Consider the following 19,496-nt stretch of genomic DNA (forward strand, 5'->3'; position numbering starts at 1 on the left):
AGAGAACAAGAGTATTAAATGTATAAATTTGTGAATAGCTCAACAAAATGAACTGGTTCTATGGTATTAAAAAACAATTATGGGCATGTATAAACAATTCTATCATGACTAATTTTGCTTTCTCCTACCCCTTTTGTGTTATTTATTGATTGACTAAGATTTACTACACATTTAGATTCCTTTGTTTTCAAGTTTATTAAATTGTGGAGAAAAAATTCTATAAAATAGGTGATTTTCATATATGAGTTTAGTGAATATCAAAATATAAATTGTTATAGCTTGGTTTAATAAACAAAGTTTGTATAAATTGCTCATTAACTTCTCAAAAAATGAAAAATAATGTTAGCTTCCTATGAAATAATCAAGATTCATTTTCATGTTCTAATCAAAATTGTACATTCTCCATTTTTTTTTTATTGTGTTGGATTTTGATGCATATTTCGCTATATTATATCATGTTACAAAATATCTTGCCATATATAATAATTGAAAGCAAATTGCAACATGTTTCCTTGGATATACATATATATATATATATATATATATATATATATCAAGATATAGACTTCTTTACCTACAGGATATATACTACTCTATATTAGAATGTAATCACATTATTTTGAGATGAGTTTGTGACTTTTACTTATAAGTCTCAAGTCCAACCTAGGTCGTCCCATCTACCCATTTTTTTTCATTAACAAAAAAAAAATTATGATGTCAAATTTTTCCGCGTATTACACGGGTTTGCGACTAGTCTCCTTTAAAGTCTAAACATTGATGTCCATTTCAAACAATCAGCTGGACCAACATGTGAAAGAGAGACATGCAAGTTTGTCTTTTTAAAGCATGTCTTTGCTAAGGCCTATAGGTACACGGTTACTAAAAAGTTTTCATGTTTCATTGACCGATTATCTCACCTAAAACTTTGACAAATTTGGTGTCACTGCTCACTGGCTCACGGGCCCTAAATTTTGCTGTTAGAATTCATAATTTTTGTTACTATATAGTATGCAATTACTAATAAACAGGGATTATACATTCATACTACTACGTAAAATCTGTTAGTTACAGAATTTAGTAACAAAAAAACTAAGAGCAGTACTAGAAGTATATAAGGTTTCTACTATTTTTAGCAGGTATGAATATGATTAATTCATGGACCAGAATTACGATTTGATATGCTATATATCTTTGTGTGGATTCAAAACGTTGACTTCTTATCTTGAGTGGACATCCAATATTTGGTGAATACAATTATATATAAGCGTGTGTGTAGCTGTCCTTTCAAATCGAACCAAAAAGGTTCTTCATTCTAGTTTTTGTTTTAATCATTATTTGATTGACAATTATATAACCACTTCTTGTATGGGGTATCATGATACCCCATACAAGAAGTGGTTATATCAGTCATTACATTTACACCACCAATTTTGTGTCATTTTGTTTTTCCTTCTTTTCATATACAAGAGAGTACTTGATCAGACACCCTACGTACCCAGATGCCCTAAAATTTTAGACCTTGCCCCCAAGGCGATTCTCTTGCAGCAATTGGCAGAAATGAATCCATGCCCTACTTTGCATGCATGGACGTACGTGAGAAGAAGGAAGGGGAAACCCATTATGAATTGAAAGGCATTCACAACATCATATATATTAAAACATGTTTTTAACATGATTTATTATATATGTAATTTTCTCGTTCATAAGAAAATTTTATTAAGTGAATTTTATATAATTCAAGACAAGTATTTTATATATCCTTATATCATTATGTAATTATCCTTTAAATTATATTATCACTGTATAATTATCATTTAAATTACATTAATCACACTTATATATATATATATATTCATAAACACTTAATATTCCTTAAGCAGTTTAAATCAAGGATTTTATGTTTTTTTTTTTTTTTTTTTTATTGAAATCCATCAAGGTTTTTGTGTTAAATAAACTAAAGATTGCACATTAGATTAGAGTATGATAATAGTTTTTAGAAAACATAAAATGTATAGAAATCAATTATTAATTTTGAATTAATACCACTTTTATTTTTCTTAACCTTAAAAATGTAAAAGATAAAAATATATAATAACAATGCTAAGTGTAAAACTTTTTTCCTGTTTTTGGATGGGACAAAACTTTTCTTTTGTTTATAGATGAAAAGACAGGAAATATCCTAAACTTTTAGTCTTAAAAATCATAGTATCTTTTCTTCTAATAAAAAAGGAAAAAGAGTTTGTTTTTGGAAAAGAAAATTTGCATTTACTAAAGAGATTTACTTGTATATTTTTAGAAACATATTTTTAGAAACATATTAGTTAAATTCTCTTAAAGCTAATGAGTTTTATATGGCAAGAAAATTGAATATTAAAGGAAACAATAGACATTAATATTTTAAATGAGTGTTGGTACAATTTTAAAAATAAAAATTGAGATGGGTCAATTAAGTAAAATTTGATTCTCAAAAAAAAAAAAAAATTAAGTAAAATTTATTCACAATTTAAAATTTTGATTAATAAAATGAGAAGTGCTACGTCCACAACATCATAACACTTTCACAATAACAACTGAAATTGTACCAACACTCATTTAACAACCTATAATAATCTGAAATTATTTTTTTATCTCAACAATAACAACCTAACTATAATAATCTGCTATTTATGATTTATTGTTAAATTGTTGTGAAAATATTATAGATACAAAGAGTGGAAAATAAATTAAGATTTATTCAAAAGGTGTAATCTGTTAGCTAGAGCCCTCCGGAACCTGAAAGCAGTCCCTGTGCAAAGCCCAATTAAATGTTGGGCCCTCGGTGAATGTGGAATATATGTTGTGTGTCTAGATAGACAAATTCTGTAGCCCATATTGTCTTGTTCAGTATCTCAGTAGGCTTTTCATTGTAATATATGGCTTGAGTTTAATTCGTTTTCAACATCTATCTCCTCTCTGTTTTGCTTTTGGGTCTAATATATATATATACACACATACTAGTAATATGCGGCTTAATAAAAAATATTTTGATAATATAATTAAATTTAATAACAAATAAAATGAAAAAAGAATTCATTCAAAATTTAAGATTAAAAAATAAATTGTACTTGTACACTTAAAAGAAATTTAATTTTTATTTCTTATTTTGATATTTAAATCATTTGTTTTAGTGTGGGTTTGGATCCGCGTTTCCAAACCCATGTTTGCGTTTTCTGCCGATTTTTTTTTCTAGCCCGTGAACAGTAACATCACATGTGAGCACTGTGCAGGGGACAAAAGGCACTATTCACGCACTGTTTACGAGTCTCATGATACTATTCACACATTTAAAAATTATTTTGCTACAGTGTTTTCAATTTTCAATTTCAGCAAAAATAAGTTGTATCCAAATGGACTCTTAGTGTTGATATTATTCAAATGGTTATAAGTTATATCAACCCTAAACCAGAATATGTATCCACATGTTACATTCTAAATTAATAATAAATAAAAATATAATACTCTAACTTAATGTAACATTCTAACTTACTAATAAATAAATATAACAACCTAACTTACTAATAAATAAATATAACACCCTAACTTAAAGTAATGTTTTGTAATTGTGTTGTGTTTTAGCCTTAAAGAACACATATATTATTTTTTTATCATAAAAAAAAACACAAATATTAATATTACACATGAAAAAATAATGAATTCGATAATTAAAACGGTTGGGCTTCAAAAAAATAAAAATTGAAATGGTTGAAAACAAAATTAAGCCAAAACCTCAATTCATTAATGAAAAAATATCCAAATTTTTTAACTTAAAAAAAAAAAAAAAAAAAACAGAGTTAAGTAAAGATAGACTTACATAGAAATTTGGACAGACTGATTCTCTCGTATTCAATTTTATGTTTGACAGCAAATTTTGCTTTTAATTAAAGAATATAGATTATATGGAACAAAGCACCAAACAAAAGCCATAACAAATTAAATCCATTATTAAATATTAATGTTATCAACAAATAATCATGTAATAAGAAATTAAAAAAATACAAATATATTGCTTGCTATATTAACTTCTAAAAAAACACTAAAAGGTGTGATCAAACATAGAATTTCAGCCTATCTATAAAACTTGTTGATAAAAATCATATTATATATAATAAAAAGGCAACAAATACACAAAATCTATTCAATTTAATGAAAGGAAAAAAATTACTTGCAAGGTTGTATGTAGGGCAGAGAGGAGAAAGGAAGAATATAGCAAATAATTGTAAAGTACGTAGTAGAAATAATGAAACACCAAAAAATTGTATATATATAATGAAAATTTTAGGTTGTGAAGAAGATGATATGAACAAAAAGAAGTAGTTTAGGTGAAACTCAAATACTTTTTTTTTTTACTTTATTATTAGGAAAAGATGACATAAGATGCTAATTTATCCACCCAAAAAAAAAAAGATAATGGAGGAAAAAAAATGCAAGTTCTATCTTTTTTTCCTTTTGCATTTTTTAAAGAAACATAGGAAAAAAAAAATGCAAATTCGATCTTTTTTTTCTTTTACTTTTTTTTTATCTCTCTTTTTTATTTAAATTCTATCCTTAGGTAATTCTATTCTATTGATTTTAGGTTTTGTTGATAACATTTTAGATAGACACAACTGTTATAGTTGTAAATCAAATACAACTTTCTTTCATTACATGATTTGTCATATTTATCCAAAAAATATGTATATATCTATTCTTAAAATCTAAAAATTTATTAAAATTTCTGTAATTTGGTGAAGCCATGTGGTGTAACCACGGCGTTTAAGCCCAACTTTTATTATATACTAGTTATAGACCCGTGCGTTACACGGTTTTATGAAAAAACTTATAAAATATATGTATAAATAATTATATATTTTAATAATTATTATAACAAAATAAGTACTAATTTGTTAGTGACTAGAAGTATTGTTAAAAATAATATCAATGATTAAAAAATGTTAGAAGTATTTTTTTCATTTGGAAAATCTTTGAATACTTATTTGTACACTATGTTTTTAGAGTATCATTGTTCTTCTTTGTCATTGTTCTTTATTAAAATCTTTAGACATAATATTATAAAAATTGACCACTTTTAAGAGATAGAACTATTTTTTATTATGCCCGTGCAATGTAGTGTTTAATAAAAAATATTTTGATAATATAATTAAATTTAATAAGAAATAAAATGAAATTGTACTTGTACACTTAAAAGAAATTTAATTTTTATTTCTTATTTTGATATTTAAATAATTTTTTTTAGTGTTAATTTCATTCAAATGATTATAAGTTATATCAACCCTAAACCAGTATATGTATCCATATGTAACTTTCTAAATTAATAATAAATAAAAATATAATACTCAAATTTAATGTAACATTCTAACTTACTAATAAATAAATATAACACTCTAACTTAAAGTAATGTTTGTAATTGTATTGTGTTTTAACCTTTAAGAACACATATATATTTTTTTTATCATTAAAAAAAAAACACACAGATATTAATATTACACATGAAAAAATAATGAATTCAATAATTGAAACGGTTGAAAAGAAAATTAGGCCAAAGCCTCAATTGATTAATGAAAAAATATCCAAATTTTTTAGCTTAAAAAAAAATAGAGTTAAGTAAAGGTAGACTTACATAGAAATTTGGACGGATGAATTCTCTTGTATCCAATTTCATGTTTGAAAGCAAATTTTGCTTTTAATTAAAGAATATAGATTACATGGAACAAAGCACCAAACAAAAGCGATAACAAATTAAATGCATTATAAAATATTGATGTCAACAACAAATAATCATGTAATAAGAAATTAAAAAATACAAATATATTGCTTGCTATATTGACTTCTAAAAAAAACACTAAAATGTGTGGTCAAACATAGAATTTCAACCTATCTATAAAATTTGTTGATAAAAATCATATTATATATAATAAAAAGGCAACAAATACACAAAATCTATTCAATTTGAAGAAAGAAAAAAAAAAGTTATATATACAAAAGTAAGACCTCAAAAGGAAGATCTACATCTAGAATTTGAATACTTCATTACTTATGGTATCATAGTGAAATATTAACACTCACAAACATAGCTGGTGTCCCCTTGCAGATTTGATAGTCTCTGGATCTATAAGATGCAACCACTAAACCATGAACATGTCGATTGAGCTTTTTTGCACGACAGGCTTCAAAAATTTTAATAGTAAAATAATAACATTATCACAAAAAAAGGACAACATAGAGGTGGTGCACATAAGGGCCTGCAACACCCAACCTGTTTGAAAAGCAGTGTGCACAAATAGAGGTCCTAAGAAGCTGCCACCAACACCAACGACAACAACATCCTTTAGTACTTTTCCTGTGGCTCCAACCTACCAAAATTTTTCAGTTACCAAAACTTCACATATTTCATGCCCAAATTAGATACTAATATCAACTTTATATTACCCAAGAAGCACTACGGACTCTCTCAGAGAAGTACTTGATCTTGTCTAGAACACTCCAAACCTTGGGGACCATATTCTTTCCATGACTCTGTATAACTGCATCCCTCGAAGCACGGAGAACTACATGAAGCACCGACCTATTCTCCATGCTGTTTATCTGAAGGCGCCAACAAAATGATGAAAAACAAATCACATCAATTTTCTTGAGAAAGGAAGAATATAGCAAATAATTGTAAAGTACATAGTAGAAATAATGAAACACCAAAAAACTTTGTATATATAGTGGGAATTTTAGATTGTGAAGAAGATGATATGAACAAAAAGAAGTAGTTTAGGTGAAACTCAAATACTTAATTTTTTTTTTTACTTTATTATTAGGAAAAAGATGACATAAGATGCAAATTTATCCACCAAAAAAAAAAAAAATGCAGGTTCTATCTTTTTTTCCTTTTACGTTTTTTAAAGAAACATAGGAAAAAAAAAATACAAATTCGATCTTTTTTTTCTTTTACATTTTTTTATCTCTCTTTTTTATTTAAATTCTATCCTTAGGTAATTCTATTTTATTGATTTTAGGCTTTGTTGATAACATTTAACATTTTAGATAGACACAACTATTATAGTTGTAAATGAAATACTACTTTCTTTTATATTTATCCAAAAATATGTATATATCTATTCTTAAAATTTAAAAATTTATTACAATTTCTGCAATTTGGTGAAGCCACATGGCACAACTACGGCGTCTAAACCCAACTTTTATTATATATAATATGATATATAATATAATATGATATATATATATTTTTATTTTATTTAAATATTATTTCTTCTTTTTTCAAAAATAACCTTTTTTTGTTATATTTCAATTATCAAGAAAATAAAAATAAAATGCTAGTTTGGAGATTGGATAATACTTTCCTAAATAAAGGGAAGCATTGTAGCATTTTTCCTAAAATGGGAAACAAAAGGGAATATGATATGAGAGTATTTTTGGACATTTCTCCTTAAACTATGGTCTTAACCTAAAATAGGAAATTGATGTTAATGCTCAAGTTGTTTCCTAGTAATTCTTAGGTACTTCCGAAGCATGAAGAGTAATGCTTACTCCTCTTATATTCATGGTAAGGTCTACTCATTAAATTTAAAGCGGGGTTCACCATAAATGTGAGAGGAAGGAACACCATTTATCTATGCTTAGGAAGTACCTAAAAATTTTCTATTGTTTTTTATGATTATTTGTGTGAAATTATTTAAAATCTCATTGTCGTGATAAATGTACATTATTAAATGTTGGTGTTTGATTCAAATATTATTTATGGTCTAGCATGTGGGAGATCATGCCCTCAGTCGGTCACGAGATGTTTTGCATTGGTTAAGCAGACATCTTCTCATTGAGTTGGATATTATGAGTTGGCCAAGTAGTATAGCTAATAAAAGTTTTGACTAACTAAACCTAATGATGCAGCCTATCATGTTCAAGTTATCCATACCATTTAGCAATATTAAAGACACAAAACATTTCACAACTTTCTTTATAAGAAATTATTGAGGCATAAGTTGCCAAGTTGTCAATGATGTAAATCATTTTTCCATGAACTCACACACCACTTTTACACCAATTATGACCTAATAACAATTCAAGGTCGTGAATTAAAACTTTTGTATCAATAGACTTATTATTATCATTATCAAAAGGGAAAGTTTAAAATATGTTAATACAAAGGAGAGGGATTATTGAAATCACAAATTTTGGGTTTGGTAACCCCAAAAAGATCCCACTCAACAGATTGTACAAAATGGGTGGACACCCTTACCCTGTATTCAAAAGCTCTCTGTCTAGTCTTCCCCTGTTAGTCAAAAAGTCAGCACACAAAGTTTTGTTTTTATTTTATAAAATACAATAGTCAGCATATGAATTTGCCTCTGCAATCATCAACCAAATTGTTATTATTATTAAAATGTTTAGCAAATAAATCTAATTGCAATGGGTCAAATTTGAAAATTATTGTTGAGTATTCAATTTGACTTGAATCTTTCATGTAGCCTTGGTTTTAAAGTGTCCGATGTTGCGAATTTTGAACCAAGGCAAAGTTCAAAGCCAAAACTAAACTATATAAATTAGTCAATGCTGGAGTCAAAAATAATATCATGTGTAAAGAACCGAACTCTTATTTCACTCTTCGACATATACAAATATTATACATGACAGAAAATTAGTCATGAAGTTTTACTCACTCCATTGACATTATTTGACTGTTACCATTTGAAATTTCACATCTACAATCTATTTAATTATATCAACCTTCATTTTCTTTTTGGATGTCAAGAGCCCCTTTTGATTTAAGGCTACAACAACAACAAAAAAGCCTTAGTTCCAAAATTTTGAAACCTATTATGGATCACTAACAGATTAGTTAAAGTCGGCCTTATGATTTAATAGCATTTCTTAATTCTTCCATGTGAAAAACTTGAGTTTGAATCCTCCTTGCCCACTTGATGTAAAAAAAAAAATCAATCACTCTTCACATCACAGACAAATGGCAAAATGCTAGTAAATGCAATCATTGTGTCCAATCATTAATGTTGGCATAGCCTAAGCAAGACAATAGTAATAATTAATATACAATGACAATAGTAATAATATAGCTATCAAAGAAAGAAATTTGTTCATAGAGTTTACAGGTAAAAAATGTTGCTAATATACCTGTGGTCCTTTTCCCACCGAAGTAAAAAACATAAGCCAGCTGTCCACTTGTAGTCTTATCCTACCCAAAAGATGCCCCATCCTTTTTTCTTTTCTTTATGTTTTTATTGGTAAGTTAGACATGCAACTCCATTTAACCAGTTTTATGAAAGGAGTAAGTGTCATTTGAGTTATTAACTGATTGGTTGCTCAGCTTAAATTTTTATTGAGAACAATAGTGACTTGAGTTCTTTTCAAGTTAAATATTTAATAAGTAGGAAAACTTGGTCAAAGTTAAGTAACAATGTATTGAAAAAATCCCACCTCTACATAAATTGTTATTGAAAAGATGCTTAATGTATTATTTAGTTGATTGCTTAATTTTTTGATTGCTTACAGAAACATGAAAATATTTACTGGCCAAGTTATGGTGACTTATCATAGTCATAGACCAACCTAAGATTTCGATAAAAATGCAAATTTCGAGAAACATGTTCCATTATGCAGCATCTGCAAACTTTATTTCCTGGTTTGTTGGGATATGATCAAATAGATTTTATAATACAATTATTAATATATGAGGGGAAAAAAAAAGCAAGCATTACTGTCAAGTTATTGATTGAAAAGTACAAATATGTTGCATACAAAGATCTGCTACTTTTACACTCGCTACAACATTGAAATCTAGGCATGAAGAAAAACATTAGTCTTCTGTTTGATCCAACTTTGATAAGGAAAAGTATTACCCTAGTGATGCTTCAAAAGTTATAGATCTCTCTTCTTCCTCTTTTATTGTGTTGATTATGACAGAAACTTGGTTAATGCTTGGCCATCCCTCTAGTGAGTGCTGAACACATTTTATAGCCACTTGTAGCAAGTTTACCATCCTCTCTTCAATTGCACCTTCTGACAATTAGGGACTTGTCAAAGACTTCAACAGTCCACTCCTCTTGAAGAACTGAGTGAACCCAATCTGCTAAGTCAACTCCATTGTTCTGCACCATTTTTCCAGTAAGTAGCTCTAGAAGAATTACACCAAATCCATAAATGTCCCCACTGAAGTCTCTAGATGCATTGGTCCTAGTAACGTTGGCCTAAGATAAGCCATATTGATCACTATCCGCAGCCATAAGACCATATTCACTTATGCAAGGCTCCATGTTCTTATTCATCAAGATGTTGGAAGATTTCAAGTTACCATGAACAATTCCATATTCTTTTAGTTCCTGATGCATGAAGGCTAATGTGTCGACAATGCTGGCTACAACACCAAGTTTGCTTGCCTAGTCAAATGCTTCTCCCATTTGGTTGTTTCTTGAAATGTAACATATAGTATCTCAGAAGCCTTCAAGATAAAAATTAAAAGAGTATTTTAAGGTATTATAAGGGTGTTACAATCAATCTAATATAAGAAAGGATTTGCACAAGTTCAATTGGAGAAAGAAGGCGTTTCTGTTTCTTCATAAAAGTTTCCTATGTAACTTCAACATATTTTATTAATCATGCAGTTAACATAAAGATACAATGATATTGCAATTTTAATATTTACCATGGAGAAGCATGAATAGACTTCCATTCTGCTGATATTCATAGACCAAAAGCTTCTCATATTTGGAACAATAAAAGGCAAAAGCTGGCAATACATTTCGATGCTTCACTTGGTCAATCAGTTTCATCCTCTGCTCAAACTCATTGTTTGAAATTTTCCAGTCCTTAATCCTTTTGACAACCAGGATCATCCCATTCCCAAACATGACCTTATAAAGGGTCCCATGCTTTCCTCTTCCAAGCAACTCGGCTGGAGCATTGAATAAGTCCTCAAATTTTAGCCCATTCAACACAGGGCTTTCAAGTACTAGCATTGAGTTTAAAACCAATGCACTTTCACTTGCATTACCTGTATTTTTTTACCTACTCACACTTGATTTGTACTCAGTTGATGTGGGGTCAAGCTTGCTGACACTATCATCAACTACTGCTACCTTGTTTACTGCCTCAAGTCCCTCAACCCTCTCTTTTCTCCTTTTCAATTTGCACAGCTTGAAAATGATTAACACGAGACAAGCAAAGGCCAACACAACATAGCCTATGTACATAAGAGTCTGATCTTTTGACTTACTCTTTGAATTGTTGTCACCATTTAATGGGCTAGATGAACATTCTTTTGACAATGGTTTTCCACATAATTTAGGATTTCCTGCGACCTCCTGCATTTGGAATTGGGCCACTGAAGTTGTTGCTGGAGACATTGAACTAATCAAGATAGGAGAAATCAAACTTGGGTATCTACCCATTTAGCTGGTTGTCTTAAGCAAGGAACATAGTGAGACCTAAAATTCTGGACAACCCTGGCAAGTCACCAGAGAACTTATTGTGTGAGATATCAAGTCTTTTCAGATTGCCTAGCATGATGAACGAATTGGGAAGGCTTCCAAAAAATTGGTGACCACTTAAGTATAAGTGAGTGAATTGCTTGCATTTTGCAATTTCAGCTGAGATTCCTCCACCAATATTGTTGCCATTAAGAAAAAGAGCAGCAATAGATGCAGCAAGGGCTTATGTGCCACAAAGAGAAGTGGCATCAAGAGTTCCATTAAGATTTAAGCTAAAAAGAACTAGCTTTGTCACAGAAGTATTTTTTTGAACACAAGTAACACCACGCCAATGGTTCTTGCAGGGATCTAAGGATGAGTTTTAACCTAAACTGACACCAAGTTGGGTATTATTGTTAGTGAGTTTTGCAAGGAAGCTTATAAGTGAGGTCTTAACCTCTTCCTCTACAGAATATGACATGTGGAGGAGTAGAAAAAAGGAAATGAAGATCACCCAGATGGAAACTTGATTCATTTTTGTGTTGTGATATAAGTTTGATGCAAACAGGTCTAGAGAATGGCCTCGTTGGGAAAACTTGGAATTATTAATATGGGACAGTTTTTGAATATTTGGGATGTTATGGAACTAGGAGGAAATTCCGATGTCAAGTACTTGCTATCTTGTTGGAATTGGTTATGGAGCCAATTGGTTGATTCTACAATGAAAATTTTATATGTGCATTGTTTATGGTTGGCACTAAATGGTTAAAGGATAGGCCATTTGAATCGAACCACAATTGAATATATGGAGCCAAGCCAACCGGCAGGTAAAAACTGTTATAAAGTGACATTTGCATTACTTTTTCAAAATGGATTGTTATTCTTGAAACATTATACTAACAATGATTTTGTCCTATGTAACTAGTTTGATGCTATCCTAGTCAATAGACATTGTTCGTGGAGGTGACCATTTCAAAAAAGCTTAGGCCTAACAACTACTAGCTTCATTAAGTTACTACGATCCAATAGTTTTGTTTGATCTTATTTAATGTACAAAACCATTATTATACATGTGTAATTTATCTCTAATTAACTGTTTACACATAGAGCATATAGATTAAAACAATCATTAAGCTCTTATACCTTTCAAGTCAAAACTATCATACATAATGATAAAAGAAGGCCATCACAATGACTTTACAGTTTTGGTTTTAGGGCAAGTTGAGTTTAAGAAATTCAAAGCATTTGACAAAGATTAGCTCATATTGAAACCAACATATCTCTATCTAGTTTCATTTCTAAAAGTGAATCTTGTCCTTGTGTTTACATGCTTTTTATCCCCCACAAATCTCAAGTAAATAATCCGTGAATTACTTATCAAACATCACATTCATCCTTGTCTTTACAAGCATTTCAGCCCCCACTAATGTAAGCAAATAATCCATGAATTACTTATCAAGCATGACCTTAAATACTGTGGTATAAATGTGTATTAACCACTAAATTATTCTTTGTAAGTTGGTGTCAGGGGTTTGTAGACCCATTTGTATGAAAAACTAATGGAACTACTTGTCTCAAAGTAAAAACCATTGGGATGGGAACTTTCCAAAAAAGCAAATTCACCGAGTAAAACCTTTACCTAGACTCTACAACCCGTATATAGCTTACAAAGGAAACCTTTCATGCACCAGAATGTCTAGACTCTTCAATCATATGAATTGCCATAACAAATGGCACACCCATGGTCATGACTAGAATCTTCGAGCAACTTCAAGAGCTTCTTGAAGGTTTGCTTCACAGCAATAATTAAGTCTATGGTGGTGTTATGGCTTTAACTTTTTCAACAACTTATATATTCAGATTTACTTGAAACTTTCCAATACGGTGAAATTAAGAAAACTTGGTTACACAAACCCTAATCACACAAAATGAGTGTTTCTCTCTCTCAAAATCTTTTATAAGAATGGCTTATAATGTCTTTTAAATAATGCAACAAATGGATATCAAGGCGAGGGAGTCATGTTGGGATAGCCAGATTCAACAAACAAAGGTTTGTTTCCTTATGGTTGACTATTGTGTTGAGTTGATAGATAACATTTCCCAAACCCCAATTCACCGTTACTTCTTTTTTCTTGGACTTAATCCACCACTACTTTACGAAGACTACTCGATTATATACAACTACACCTTAAGATAATTCTTCCATGGATAGACCATACTAAGATGTCCTTTTACATATCACAGTTCCTATTTTACATTTTTTAATCAAAACTCAAAAGTAAACACAATGCTCTTATGGTCCAGTACCATCCATCTATTTACTTTAGGCTTTAATTATGGTGGTCAAAGCCCTTAACTACCCTTAACAACCTCCCTTCTTCCCTAAGTAAACCTTAGAAAGGTGAAAAAATGGATTACATTTTTATTCCAAAAGGTTTGGGTTGTTTTCGTTTTAATCGTTTACAATTCAAAATTTTTATCTTATCCTTTCATGTTTACATGCCATCCATTTCTATTAATATTTTGATTTATTAGGAATTAAATAAATACCGTTCTTTAAAATATGTCAATCCGTAAGTCCAAATTTTGCTAGTAATTTACTTGTTAAGTGCTAAAGAATTATCATCACGTCACCATATAATGTCATATACAACCAAATTACCAACATCAATAAATAATATGAGACAAAAATAAAAATTTTGAAATGGAAAAGATCAAAATGAAAACAACTATAACATATTTGCGTATCATGATTAGTGACAATCCCGATTATACCTTCGTCTACAGGACGAAGCGATGACGAGGAAGATCCTGGAAACCGTCCAACCAGTAAGCATCATCAGGCTAGACTAGACTCGTCGGTCCTCAATCATTAATGAGGCGTTACAAAGCAATGATGAATTTCTATACCGTTGGAGAAATAACCCACCATCAATGTTCTATGAAGACGTTGCTGATTCGAGAATAAAATCACCATTAAGGCAGCCCCAACGGCTAGAAGGAAAAGGAAAAACACTGGTATAAATACCAACCCATAAGATCCAAGAAACAGGTACATTTACACTACGAATTTCCTAGTATAACCATATTACTTTCTTAAAAAAACTCTCGCTATCCTAACTTTGGCATTGGAGACTCTGTGGCAGGCACCACACCGGTGACCATACTTTCCTTTCAGCTTGTCTCAGGATTGAGATTAGGTGCGTGGACGACTCCCATCTGGACGAACATCTCTACTGACGATCCGGGCATCATCAGTTTGGCGTCGTCTGTGGGGAGGACTCTTGAGCATCCAGTTCAAGAATGCAATTCCATTCCAAATTATAAGTTCAGATGGAGTCCAGCACTAACCCAAATCTTGCGGCATTGGCCCTACAAATTCAATCACTAGCAGCTACTGTGGAGGAACTTACCAAGCAAAACCAGGAGATGAGGCAGCGGTTGCAGCAAGAAGATAACTGCAAAAAAATCAACAAGGATGATGATGAAGACCGTCACAGGGGATGAACCAGCACTCTTGAAGAAGCAAATTCAGATTTCCTTAGGGAGATGAAGAAGGAGATGGACGAGCTAAGAAACGCTATCAAGGGAAAGACAGATTAAAGTTTGGACAGAAATGTCAGGAAGACGGATTCACCCTTTACCGTAGCGGTCTAGGAGTGCTCGGTACCCTCCAAGTTCCGTATACCCCAGCTCGAGCCCTTTGATGAATTACAAGATCCGTTGGACCATCTAAACACATTCAAGATGACCCTGGGTCTTTAACAACCTCCTGATGAGATTCTGTACCACTCCTTTCCCACTACCCTTAAAGGAACAGCTAGGGAATGGTTCACCAAACTGCCAATGTCATCCATTGATAACTTCGAACAGCTAAGTAGCTCGTTTGTCCGTCATTTTGTTGGCGGACAACGACCGAAAAAGACAGCTGATCATTTGCTCACAATCAAACAAGGTGAAAAGGAAACTTTGAGATCGTATGTAACGCGCTTCACACGAGGAATGCTGGAGGTGGACGAATCGGACAATAAGGTGCAGCTTATGACCTTTAAGGTAGGATTAAAGTCCAGAGATTTTATGGCTTCCTTGGCTAAAAATTCCCCCAAGACGATGGCAGAGGTGCTATTGAAAGCACAGAAGTATATGAACGCTGAAGAAGCTCTAGCAGCCATAGATAGAGCAGAAAAAACCAAGGAAAAGAAGAAGGAAAAGGAGGACGATCGAAGAGGACAAAAAAGAGATCGAGCTGACCAATGAAATGATGAAGGAAATAGACGGAGAAAGGACAAGAACCCTCGTCCAATGAAGTTCACGCCATTAGTGATGCCTGTTGACCAGATTTTCATGGAAATAAGAGACGAACCATCTCTTAAATGGCCTAGGCCACTCCACTCATCACCTAGTATGTGCGACAAGAGGAAATACTACAATTTTCATAAAAAACACGAGCATTACATAGAGGATTGCAGGGATATGAAGGAACAGATAGAAGAACTTATACGGAAAGGGAAACTACAACAGTATGTGAAAAGAGGAGATTCCAGCAAATACGGTTAGAAGGATTGGCACGGGGGTTCCCGAGGAGATGAAGACCACCCACCACCTCGTCCATAGAGTGCACTAGGGGAGATAAAAACTATCACGGGAGGACCAGCCACAGGGAGATCGTTCAGATCCCTCAGAAAGTCACATCAAAGACAGGTAAACAGTGTTCACAGCCTACCTCCTCTAAAACAAGATGGACAAACCAAGACATGTACTTCTCAGAAAAAGATGTTAGGGGAGTAAAGCAACCTCATGACGATCCACTGGTCATTATGGTCATGATCGAGGGGTTCAATACAAGGAGAGTTCTGGTAGACAATGGGAGCTCGGCTGACATTATCTACCTTTCCGCCTTCCAGCAATTAAAAGTAGACCCTAAAAGGCTTCGTCCTTTCGAGTCACCCTTCGTCAGTTTTAGTGGAGACAAGGTGTACCCCTGGGGAATAGTGACGTTGACAGTCATGGCTGGTTCATACCCCTTCCAGGTAACCAACAAACACAATTTTCTAGTGGTAGACTCACCCTCGTCCTACAATGTAATCATAGGACGACCTACCCTCAACCACTAGAAAGCTGCTACTTCCACATACTGTTTGAAGGTAAAGTTTCCAACAGAACAGGGGGTCGGAGAGATAAAAGGAGACCAGGTGTTGGCAAGGGGGTGTTATCAGGCCGTCCTGGCCTCAAAAGAGAACCACACGTGGATAATCGAGGAAAAAACACCAGAGATTGTCAAGAAGCTAGAAACGATAGAGTTAGTTGAGAGAAGTCCGGCTAAGATGACCCAAGTAGGGACGAATCTAAGTCCAAAGACGAAGGAAGGAATCATCAACTTCCTGAAAGATAACCTCAATGTATTTGCTTGGAGCCACGAGGATATGCCAGGGATCCCAACAAACATCATCCAGCAATACCTGAATGTAGACCTAGAGAAGAAGCCCATCCCACAGAGAAGAAGAGTCTTTGCCCCTGAACGAAACAAAGCAGTAATAGATGAAGTAAATATGCTATTTGTTGCAAATTTTATTCGAGAAGTCTACTATCTTGAGTGTTTGGTCAATGTGGTCATGGTCAAAAAGGCAAACGGGAAGTGAAGAATGTGTGTCGATTTCACAGATCTAAACCAACCCTGCCCGAAGGATAGTTTTCCCTTACCCAGAATTGATCAGCTGGTAGATTCTATCGTCGGACATAAACTTCTCACTTTCATGGATGCATTTTTTGGATATAAACAGATACAGATGGTCGAGAAAGATCAAGAAAAAACTGCTTTCATCACTAGTCAAGGACTCTACTGCTACAGGGTTATGCCCTTTAGATTAAAGAACACAAGGGCCATGTATCAAAGATTGGTAAACCAGATGTTCAAAAAACAGATTGGGAGAAATGTGGAGGTATACATTGATGATATGCTCGCCAAGAGTAAAGAGGAGGAGGATCATATGGACGATCTTAAGGAGACGTTCAATACACTTAGACAGTACAACATGAAGTTAAACCCATCCAAATGTGCTTTCGGGGTTTCCTTCGGGAAATTCCTCGGGTTTATGGTGTCGCGAAGAGGAATTGAAGCAAATCCCGAAAAAAGGGCTATCCTCGAGATGTCCTCACCAAAGACGATCAAAGAATTACAATCCCTCACAGGAAGAGTGGCAGCCTTCAACAGGTTTGTCTCCAAGGCAACAGATAAATGCCTTCCTTTCTTCAAGACCTTAAAGAAAGCATTTGTTTAGACAGAGGAATGTGAAACAGCGTTTCAAGAGTTGAAATGCTACCTGAGCAACCCCCTACTCTTGAGTCCATCTAAGGAAGGCGAAGACTTATTCTTATACTTGGTGGTATCTGTCACGACAGTCAGTGTAGCTTTGATCAGAGAAGAAAACAAGGTACAACTCCCTGTGTACTATGTCAGCCAGGCCTTCCAAGTTGCTGAGGCACGATATCCACGCATAGAGAAGATCACCTTCGCCCTAATAGTGGCTTCAAGAAAACTTCGTCCATACTTCCAAGCTAATCCTATCATAGTAATGACGAACCAGCTCATCAAAAAAGTAATGAACAAACTCGATGCTGCAGGACGAATGGTACAATGGGCCATCGAACTCAGCCAGTTTGATATAGAATACCATCCACGGACGATCGTAAAAGCTCAGGCAGTGGCAGATTTCATAGCAGAATTCACCATCCCCGAGAAGGCAGGCGACCAGGAAGACCTTTGGACGATCAATACTGATGGATTGTCCACTCAAAAAGGAGGTAGAGCGGGTGTTGTTATCATCTCCCCTGAAGAGGATGTTCTTAAGTATGGGGTCCAGCTCAAATTTCCTATAACTAACAACGAAGCAGAGTATAAGGCCTTGTTGACAGGGCTAAGAATAGTTCGGGCACTTGGAGTTGAAAATATCGTGCTTAAGAGTGACTCACAGCTCGTCATAGGGCAAGTCAAAGAAGATTTTGAAGCAAAAGAGACAAGAATGCAGAATACCTCAAATTGATGAACCAGTTGGTAAGCAACTTTCATCGTGCAGAGTTTGTTCAGATCCCATGGGATCAGAATGCGGAAGCTAACGAGGTAGCACGGAGTGCATTGACAGATGACCGAGACAAGATAAATGATTGGAGGCTGGAAGAACAAAACTCCCATAGCATCAAAGAGTTTCAAACTTTCCTTGTGCACACTCGCTCAAGATGGACGAGTCCAATTTTGTCGTTCCTCAGAGATGGATGATACCACCAAACCTTGAAGAAGCCAAGAAGATCCAAAAGCGAGCTGCCCGGTTTACAGTACTAAATAACGAGCTTTACAAAAGAGGCTTCTCCCAGCCCTACTTGAGATGTATAGAAAAGGAAGAGGCTAGATATGTCCTGGAAGAGGTACACGGGGAGTTTGCGGAGATCACATTGGGTCAAAGTCCCTTGTCAGGAAGATCATAAGGGCAAGTTACTTCTGGCCCACTATGCAACAAGATGCAGCAGATTTCGTGAAGAGGTGTGACAGTTGCCAAAGATATGGGAATGTTCAACGAGTCCCAGGGGAAAAAATGATGACCATTTCCTCTCCTTGGTCTTTTGCGCAGTGGGGGATTGACATTATGGGCCCCCCTACTACAGGGAAAGAGACAAATGAAGTTCCTACTTGTCGCAATTGACTACTTTACGAAGTGGGTCGAAGTGGAAGCCCTTGCAACGATCATAGAGGCAAAGGTACAAAATTTTGTATGCAAAAATATTGTTTGCAGGTTTGAGATACCAAGGACGATCATCTCAAACAATGGTCGTCAGTTCGACAGTCATAGGTTCAAGTCATTTTGCTCGAGCCTAGGTATCAAAAACAAGTACTCATCACCAGGACATCCTCAGGCCAATGGACAGACGGAAGTAACTAACCGAACCTTGCTTAAGATTATCAAGTCCCGGTTAGTGGGGGCAAAGGGAGCATGGCCCGACGAATTACCAAGTGTCCTGTGGGCTTACAGGACGGCGGCACAA

At 33.6% G+C, this 19,496-nt stretch overlaps 2 protein-coding genes and 1 pseudogene across 2 annotated transcripts in view; 1 reads left to right on the forward strand and 2 right to left on the reverse strand.

Annotated features, from left to right (window-relative positions):
• LOC126714933 (WAT1-related protein At5g40240-like) overlaps positions 1 to 19,496 on the forward strand; it is a 69,445-nt gene that overhangs the window by 41,630 nt on the left and 8,319 nt on the right. The window lies entirely within an intron of this gene.
• LOC126714926 (G-type lectin S-receptor-like serine/threonine-protein kinase SD2-5) overlaps positions 1 to 19,496 on the reverse strand; it is a 100,996-nt gene that overhangs the window by 35,242 nt on the left and 46,258 nt on the right. The gene's annotated exons all lie outside the window — the stretch shown is intronic.
• On the reverse strand, positions 9,893 to 11,997 carry LOC126703004 (probable inactive receptor kinase At2g26730; annotated as a pseudogene).

Source organism: Quercus robur, chromosome 2 (assembly GCF_932294415.1).
Source record: "Quercus robur chromosome 2, dhQueRobu3.1, whole genome shotgun sequence".
In the NCBI taxonomy this organism is placed as follows: domain Eukaryota; kingdom Viridiplantae; phylum Streptophyta; class Magnoliopsida; order Fagales; family Fagaceae; genus Quercus; species Quercus robur.